The sequence below is a fragment of the Scardinius erythrophthalmus genome (assembly GCF_964197995.2).
Source record: "Scardinius erythrophthalmus genome assembly, chromosome: 5".
In the NCBI taxonomy this organism is placed as follows: Eukaryota; Metazoa; Chordata; class Actinopteri; order Cypriniformes; family Leuciscidae; genus Scardinius; species Scardinius erythrophthalmus.
In genome coordinates this window covers 9,505,420-9,515,119 of record NC_138225.1, presented here as the reverse complement: position 1 = coordinate 9,515,119, position 9,700 = coordinate 9,505,420, and the positions used below count along the sequence as shown (strand labels likewise).

Genomic DNA, 9,700 nt, shown 5'->3' with positions numbered 1-9,700 from the left:
TGCACGAACACGGTGTTACTGGAACTCCCACGCTGCGTAATCCACTCTCATCACAACTGCTGCGTCACCAATCGTCCGCTGGTTCTTCGAAAGCCTGAGCGCATGCTTCCCTCCACTCTCGTCCTCCACATGTCTCTGCTTAAGGAAAATACAGGCAAATCCTGAGGATTATGAAGTCAAATTAAAGCAAATTAAATTTTTATCTCTTTAATTTTCACATTTCTGATTTTGTTATTCGCAGTTGCTGTTTTCTGGTTATTGAATGGAAGCACGTACGCTACTAACCTTTCGTCGTCAGTTTTGTTGCACTCGAAATAACTCGCGCATTTCCATCTAGCAGGCTTTTGTAGGTCTGGCCAGCAGAGGTTGTAGTATACTGTGTATGGTTTATAGACTTTGATAGATTGAAATTGGAGCATTTATAATGCTATTTTAAGCATGCACACATGCTTTGCACAGTCTGTCATTCCTGAGCGTTTAAAACAGCTGCGATTTGACTAGCATTTGCGATGCAATGTAAGATCAGATGAATGTAAAGTGGTGTTACGTTCTCATATGGTATTCACAATGTGCTAATTTTTTGGTTGGCGGAATGGAAGAAAACAAGAATTTGTATGTTTCCTTTGTGTTTTTTCAAACAACTGTTGGCAGCTGATCGTGTGTCACTGGTTGGATCAAGAGGATCGGATATGTGTGTTTTTCTGTCAGTGACATTGTTCGCCTGCGTCATGGTACCAAAGACACGGCGTGCACATGCACGTGTGCAGTCCAGTCCAGTTGTTGCAGGCAGCCGAGACACAGATGGTCTTCAGTGATACCACATTCCAGAGCCATTGTTTAAGGAAGGCAAGCCGGGTTAGATAATTGACAGCCACAGCGCAAGAGAGAGAAACCCTTCCCCCCAGTCTGAAACGCACAGATGCACATGCACACGCATTGTTCACAGCACGCGCCCTCTTCTCTTCTTTATCCAGCACATCCCGCCCTCGCGCTCTCTCTCTCTCTATGTCTCTCGCTCATTCTCTCTCTCCTCTTGTCTGTTTCACCCTAGCAGCAGTGCTCATGCTCGCCTCCGATTGGCCGACGGCCGCTCTTTGTGAGCTATCGGTGGCGTGACGCCGCCTTGCGTGCGTTTGTTGAGTGTGTGTAGGTCGGAAAGGAGGCGGGGGGAGTATTCACATCACGTATTCTGTTAGCTTTTTCGTTTGGAGATGGGGGAAGGGGGGTAGAGGAAAAAGAAAGAGAGGGAGGAGGCTATAGTGCAGCAGTGATAGCGATCACACTGCCTTTTAAAAAAAATGCTCTTCTGTGTATATGAGGTCGAGCCATGAATTGGAGGAAGTGAGAGAGAGAGAGAGGCAGGGAGGGCGAGAACGAAAGAGCGTACGAGAGCTAATGTAAAACAGGATTAAGAACACAAGATGGCTTCCTGAATGGACAGAGACCAGAAGAGAGAGGGAGAAGAAAAGAAAGATAAAGAAAGACAGACAGAAAGAGAGCGAGAGAGAGGTGGGGGGACGCAGAGAGAATGCTTCGGGTCTTCTGATGGGGGATACCTCTCGCCAACGAAGAGCAACACGCAAAGGCAGCGAGGCTGAGTAGGTAAATATTTATTAGCACAGGGAAAAAATGACGGACAGTAATGGCAGATGGGGGGGAGGGCTTCTGAACAGCACTGGTTTATAGAAAAGCTGGGGTCAGAAACAACTCACAGTTAAATGTCTTTTTATGTCATACAGGTTTGTTTTATATCATAATTGGCAGGGTTGTATAAATATAGAGGACAGAATTTGATCATTTATTTAACATGTTCTGTTTTATGCATGTAAATAAGCTCTGTCAAAAGTAAAACCTTTCTGACTCTTCCTGATAAAAATGGTTTGTTTTTTTCTCAATAATGATCATGGGTTATGAAGGTTTAGATAATTATGATATGGCATTTTCATTGTCATTGATGTTTATTGATTGATCTCAATCTATTTTTTTTTCCTCTTTCTTTTTACATGATTGTCCGGAAGGTGGAATATTTTGAAGACGTAAAAACCCAGTCCATAATCCCAAACCTGGCTAAAGAGGTGAGCTAAATAACCTTTGGCCAGCTGTCTCTCTGTGTGTATCTTGTTACAGCACATGTCAACTATATTTGATAGTCCTCTAGTTCCCTGAGGTTTTCTTCAGCGCATGGGTATGAATGAGAAACGGTACAGTGTTTTGAGCTGCAGTTGATGATTTGTGCTTTTTGCGTGACTCAACAGGCTCAATGCGTGCCCAGATGCAGTGTGACTGCTTGGGGTTGAAGTGACAGCTGCGTTCAGGCATCCACCTGTGTGCTGCAGGTGTGACTCAGTGTTTGTGGCCTCCGTTTCAGATCCTAGTACTATGCCAGGTCCATTTCGCAGCGGTGTACTGTAGTGTGTCTTCTCCAGCCAGAATGGAGTGAGCGGACAATCACATGGACTAGGCCCCGGTTTAAAGAGACCCGGGCTCTGCGCTTATTGGAAGAGACGTAGGCGTGAGCTTCGCCTGGCAAAGAGAAGAGGAGGAGGAGGTGGCCTCTCTCTCTCTCTCTCTCTCTCTCTCTTTCTCACTTTCTCTTTCTCGCTCAGTCTGTCAGTCTGTCTGTCTTCCTTTTTCTCTGTGCTCTGTGTCAAGCCTGGGAACAGAGAAAAGAGTGGCAGGCGGGACTGCCAAAGTTTCCAGTCATCTGAGGTAAAGGGAGTAGAAGTTAGTGGGTCACATACGTGCACGCATGCGCGGTGACGGTGCTGGTGTTTGTGTGTCCATGTGAGCGAGCACGTGGCGGAGTGTTTATGGATTTGAGTAACGTCGCGTCAGAGGTAGAGAGACTCGACGAGCCTTGAGAGCTTTAGTGGCGAATTACTCGCAACAAATATGCTGAATTACACGTAGGAGTAATCGTGATTGGGGCAACTGCTGCAAAATCAAGCAGACAGTCTCGACAGCAGCGGCGCTCTGACTACACCATGACAGGTTTAGCTAAAGCTTCGGCCAGGATTCACTGTTCTTGAATCCAGAACTTGTAATCCATGCCAGTTCATTTCCAACTGACTATTTTTGTGCATCACCGCTAAATGCTGTACACCTTCACACACTCACAAAGAATTACATAACCTAACACAGAAACGTTCTGTTAAAGTACAGCTAAATCTTGCTTGCCTAAAAGTAGTCTCAAATTTTGCCGTTTACCAGTTGGCCAAGATGCCCTTCATCTGTTGTGTATTGTTGTCGCTCAGCCACAAATTGCCAGTTTGCCGTGAGAAGATGGCTTGCATCACATGCTTATTTGCTCTCAAAATAATTTGAATTTGGATGACTGTGGATTGGAATCGTCAAGCTTTGTTAGAAATTTTGCTACGATGCGACACTTAGCATGTGGTGACGTTCAGTTGTATTGTTATATAATTACTCAAGTATACCCAGAAATCCGAGGCTGCTTGAAGAGGCGTCATTTCTGTGTAGTGTTTCTTTCCTTTGGCTTGGCTTCCGATTGACGTAATGTACTGTAGTTGTGGGGATAACCATAACATGAAAGTGCTCTGAAATTGACTCTAAAAGCTGACGCCATTCTACTGTAAGCGTTTGATCTGTGGGGTAAATGTACACCATCACCCCAGTTTATATTAGTTTAATAGGCTCCGAAAGTTGCATGGGAGGCAGTACCACATAAAAGAGCTCATGGAAAATCTGTAGTAATGGTTCATTTCGAGGTGTGTGGAATCCCCTGGCGTGACGGGAAAGGGTTAACAGTGACCTAGATTTTGCGGCAACACTGAGTGGCAGATGACATCACAGCTGTAATTATAGTTCAGACCCGCCCATTAGGCTGCTCACGTGATGTGGTATTTGTGTGTATGTATATGTGAATGTGTGCTTGTGAGGGGAAATGGTTTGTGAGTGTGAGCGTTTAAAGGTAATGCGAAAGGCAGGAAGCCGCTTGTTTTCATTTCATCGCACTCCTGAAATTACGAGCACATTGTAATTCACTCTGGTATAGACTAGTTGTGTTCTACAGATGCCACTATGAGTTAACGGTGACGGAAGTTCACTTTTGAGAAAACAGGATGTTAAAAATGATGGCTGTAAACAATTTTAATTAGCTGATTGGCCGTTGTCTCTCACCACTTGACCATTTCCTGGAAAGAAAAAAATACATGCACAAGCTATAGTTTAAGCTTAGTTTACATAACATCATTAGGTCTGTTTTTTTCCCTGTCTATTCACCCAACCAAACATTCCAAAGTCCAGCGAGTGACCTAAAAAGGATTTTCTAGCTAAATACACCACCATCTTAGTAGCACGCACTAGGACTTACTAGGTACTAGGCATGATTCATTTTACTAAATAAACAATTTCCAAAAACAGTTAAATTCTTGCCTTTTTCATTGTTTTGATGTTTTTGATTGATAACTGGGTCATTCCTGCTATGCAATATTTTTTGAATTCTGTAACTTAAAAATATATATTATATGTATGTATGCTTGCTTTAAATCATATAACAAAATGAAAACTTATTTTGTTAACAATGATCAATAGTAAGCACGGCATGTTTCTTATATTTCAAACATGACAACTCTCAAAATAATTTGAGCATGTTATTGAATATGGCAATGTTAATGTATTTGGTGTTGGTGACCAAATACATCAAGATCTGCACCTAGATCTGCTGCCACGCTTCTGCTGCTGCTGTTGATTATTGATGCTGTTGATTATTGCTGCTGTTGCTGCAGCAGAGCAAGTATGTACTTACTACTGCTAACAGATTCACAGACACGCTGCTGTGAGCTTGTAAGATATGTTGCTGCTGCATAAATAGGCATACATAAATCCCATAGCAGAACTAGGCAGGTGGAGCTGGAGGGTTTCAGAGGAACTCGATATTTAAATGTGACCTATGCTTGCAAAATGAGTAGGAATGTGCACAGACTATTTACGAGCTACAGGCAAAGCAAGTGAAATGTGTACATTTTTGTTGAATTTCAGGTTTTCACAATAAATTAGTTCAATAAGCCCTCGTCTATCTATACTAATGCTCCAAATAGCAATTAAACATCTAAAATTATCTTTATTTGTATGTTTTCTGAGAGGTGTACCTTCCTAAATATTTCCTTTTTTTAATTAATAGCTGAATCCCCCCAGCAATTTTTCTGCTCGCTTCTTGACGACTGGTGATTCAGACAGGTGTAGCTCAATCATTTTTTGTCCGATTCCAACAAATCATATTCATTTGAAGTTTTTTTTTATTTTTTTTATGAGAATGAATATAACAAGAACATTTTTGAAAATGTGCTCATTGTGACTCATTTTGCCAGCACGGGTCACAAATTACGTTTAAACATTGAGCAAGCAATCTCATTGGCTGCAGGATCTATAGAAGCGAGACAGCTTTTGCTATGTAGTCATGTGATACATACAGATTGCATGTAAAATCAGCCTGCACCCTATAAACATTCATGACTGAACTATTGTAGATAATTGTCTCTACAAATTAATCTGATATACAAACACATTTTTAACTTCCAAAAAATGACACCTCAGCAGACCATGCATCCTGTTTTGCATTTTTAAATGTCAAGTAGGTGTGTGTGTGTGTGTGTGTGTGTGTGTGTGTGTGTGTGTGTGTGTGTGTGTGTGTGTGTGTGTGTACACTGGTTTGACCTACATAATGAGGAGCCAAAGTCCTTATATTGTGGTGTGTATTCAGGTTCCTGGCCAAGCCCCTATATTATGAGGACATGCCAATGTCCTTGTTATTCAAAATGCTAAATAAACATACTAAACTTGTATTATTATTATTAAAAGTTTGTGTGCATGCATAAGACAGAAAGAGAAAGGTGTTTACATTAAACATATGCAGGATTCTTCACAAAGTAGGCTAAACATACTCAAATGATCCTTAAGAGTGTCAGCTTCAACTATCCAGGCTTGATCAGCATCAGGAGGCTGGAAACTGATACAGCTAAAATAAATGCTTGCAGATCCTTGTCTGTTTTTGTAAATAAAACCGCTCTGTGATGAACCATCATGCATACCCTGAAAAAATTGCATGTGTGTGCAGATGCATTTAAGATAATACAATAACCAAAATAACTTGTATAGTTAAAGGTTAAAATGGTGAAGTTTGATGTTTGATGTTAAAATAATCTCTTAGCTTAATATGCAGAGACATTACTCAGTTTGTTTGTGCATCACAACCAATGGCTTGAATTTGGGGAGATACTATCTGTATTTATGGCCAGCGACAGAGACAGTAGATGGAGGATAGATGGACTCTATAGTGGCAGAGAAAGTACATACTTCTCTAGCATGTTGTTTGTTATGCTAGGAAGGAGGACATGGTGTGAGACCATTGCTTGGTGTCCTGATACATTTTTTTAACCAAAATTCGGTCTCTATCCAGGAAATTTGTACCTAGTTGTTCTCAAACTGATGTTGGGTAAAGTCAACCACACATGTATTAATATGTTTGCCCTTCACATTGGCTTGTGGCTGTGACTCTCCTGTGGAATGGATGACTGCACTACTGCAGTTAATGAAAAATGAATGGACAGGATGTACTGTGACACATCAGCTGAGAACTAGTTCAGTATCGGTGTGTTTATCTCTCTTTTCATCTTACCCCGCCCCCTGGTGATTTGTAATTTCTACATACACATACACAAAGACACACAAATACAGACAACACCGTTGGGGTCTGTAAGATGATCTTATTGTTTTTTAAATATAATTTTAAAATGTAATTTAGACATGTGATGGCAAAGCTGAATTTTAAGCAGGCATTACTCCAGTCTTAGTGTCATATGATCTTTCAGTTATAACTTTAATACTCTGATTTGGTGCTAAAAACATGTTAATGTACAAAAACATGTATGTATATACAGTGAGGAAAATAAGTATTTGAACACCCTGCTATTTTGCAAGTTCTCCCACTTAGAAATCATGGAGGGGTCTGAAATTGTCATCGTAGGTGCTTGTCCACTGTGAGAGACATAATCTAAAAAAAAAATCCAGATATCACAATGTATGATTTTTTAACTATTTATTTGTATGATACAGCTGCAAATAAGTATTTGAACACCTGAGAAAATCAATGTTAATATTTGGTACAGTAGCCTTTGTTTGCAATTACAGAGGTCAAACGTTTCCTGTAGTTTTTCACCAGGTTTGCACACACTGCAGGAGGGATTTTGGCCCACTCCTCCACACAGATCTTCTCTAGATCAGTCAGGTTTCTGGGCTGTCGCTGAGAAACACGGAGTTTGAGCTCCCTCCAAAGATTCTCTATTGTGTTTAGGTCTGGAGACTGGCTAGGCCACGCCAGAACCTTGATATGCGTCTTACAGAGCCACTCCTTGGTTATCCTGGCTGTGTGCTTTGGGTCATTGTCATGTTGGAAGACCCAGCCTCGACCCATCTTCAATGCTCTAACTGAGGGAAGGAGGTTGTTCCCCAAAATCTCGCAATACATGGCCCTGGTCATCCTCTCCTTAATACAGTGCAGTCGCCCTGTCCCATGTGCAGAAAAACATCCCCAAAGCATGATGCTACCACCCCCATGCTTCACAGTAGGGATGGTGTTCTTGGGATGGTACTCATCATTCTTCTTCCTCCAAACACGTTTAGTGGAATTATGACCAAAAAGTTCTATTTTGGTCTCATCTGACCACATGACTTTCTCCCATGACTCCTCTGGATCATCCAAATGGTCATTGGCAAACTTAAGACGGGCCTTGACATGTGCTGGTTTAAGCAGGGGAACCTTCCGTGCCATGCATGATTTCAAACCATGACGTCTTAGTGTATTACCAACAGTAACCTTGGAAACAGTGGTCCCAGCTCTTTTCAGGTCATTGACCAGCTCCTCCCGTGTAGTTCTGGGCTGATTTCTCACCTTTCTTAGGATCATTGCGACCCCACGAGGTGAGATCTTGCATGGAGCCCCAGTCCGAGGGAGATTGACAGTCATGTTTAGCTTCTTCCATTTTCTAATGATTGCTCCAACAGTGGACCTTTTTTCACCAAGCTGCTTGGCAATTTCCCCATAGCCCTTTCCAGCCTTGTGGAGGTGTACAATTTTGTCTCTAGTGTCTTTGGACAGCTCTTTGGTCTTGGCCATGTTAGTAGTTGGATTCTTACTGATTGTATGGGGTGGACAGGTGTCTTTATGCAGCTAACGGGTCTTTGAGGGTCAGAATTCTAGCTGATAGACAGGTGTTCAAATACTTATTTGCAGCTGTATCATAAAAATAAATAGTTAAAAAATCATATATTGTGATTTCTGGATTTTTTCTTTTAGATTATGTCTCTCACAGTGGACATGCACCTACGATGACAATTTCAGACCCCTCCATGATTTCCAAGTGGGAGAACTTGCAAAATAGCAGGGTGTTCAAATACTTATTTTCCTCACTGTATATATATATATATATATATATATATATATATATATATATATATATATATATATATATATATATATATTGATTGATTGATTGATTGATTGATTGATTGATTGATTGATTGATTGTACATGCATGGCTGAAAAGCTGAAAGCTGAAAGCTGGAAGGCATTTGTGCTCAACTGTATGTGAAAGAGAGGCTGAGACAAAACAGCCCATGCATTGCTGCAGTGTACTTTGTACCATTTTCAAAAGAGACCCTGGCCCTTTAAGAGCAGCTACGCCTGACTTGAACATATGGGGAGCTAATCTTAGCCTTACTCCTGAGAGAAACAAGGCTGGCAACAAGCCACTGCAGAACTGGAGAGATAGTATTCTCTCTCTCTTATTGCTGCTTTTGCCATAGAAGTTGAATAGAATAAGGTTTTTGGGTTAATAGTGGCAGATTTTTGCCCAACATAGATCGAGTTTTGAGGCTTTTTTTATTATTTGATGTATTATTTCTCAGCCATTTGAGAATATATAGCTAACCTAGACTGGGTTATGGATCTGGTTTCTTTCTATTTTGAAAGAGATCTGCATGATGTCATCTATCTATCTCATTCAACATGATTATCTTTCAATTCTCTCTGTCCTTCTTCTCTTTCAAGCCTTCGTCTCTTTACCAGTCTGCTATTTTCTGCTTTCCTCTCTCTTGTATTCCCCTCATCGAATTTCACCAGTTTTTTTTCCTTCTCCTCCAAAACTTCTTGCACAAAGACCACTCTTTAGGCTGTGTTATTCCTCCGTCTCATACCTCCTCCTTTCCCAACATCTTACTGAGTGATGAGGGTCGCTCCTCCCTTCCCTTCCCTTCCCCCCTTTCCCTGTCTTTTCTGCTTTGCTTCCCCTCACTTTCTCCCCCTCTCTCTCTTTCTCTTGGTCTGTCTCTCTCTTTCCTTTTGTGAGTATTTGTGGGGTAAAATGAGGAGGGGGCTCTCAGCTGAGTTGTGCGTGCTGACTTGCATGTGCCATGTGTCAGGCAGGACGAATTATGACACGCACACACAGACATTCAACACACAGACACACACAGACATTCATGTTGATTTACATTCAACGTCCTACACCTCACAGACCTACCAGCCTTGCCCCCAAAAAAGAGGCATCACGTCAGGGGATGCCAAAAATAAGGTGCACGCATAAAGAAAGAGGACGAGGGAGGGAGGGAGGGAGGGAGGGAGGTAGTTAAATGTTGGGGGGATGAGAACAATAGGTAGAACTAAAGAAATACAAAAATAAAG

The 9,700-nt window shown here is 41.6% G+C and overlaps 1 protein-coding gene across 2 annotated transcripts in view; it reads left to right on the top strand.

The window, feature by feature from the left end:
- The first annotated feature begins 1,131 nt into the window (after positions 1-1,131).
- Positions 1,132-9,700, top strand: part of tet3 (tet methylcytosine dioxygenase 3) — a 31,781-nt gene continuing 23,212 nt past the window's right edge. Inside the window, exons 1-2 of one of the 2 annotated variants that reach the window (XM_081365615.1) lie at positions 1,132-1,602; positions 2,019-2,075. The gene's annotated coding sequence lies outside the window, so the exon portion shown is untranslated. The remainder of the gene's footprint in view (positions 1,603-2,018; positions 2,076-9,700) is intronic. The other variant, XM_081365616.1, reaches the window with a different exon arrangement.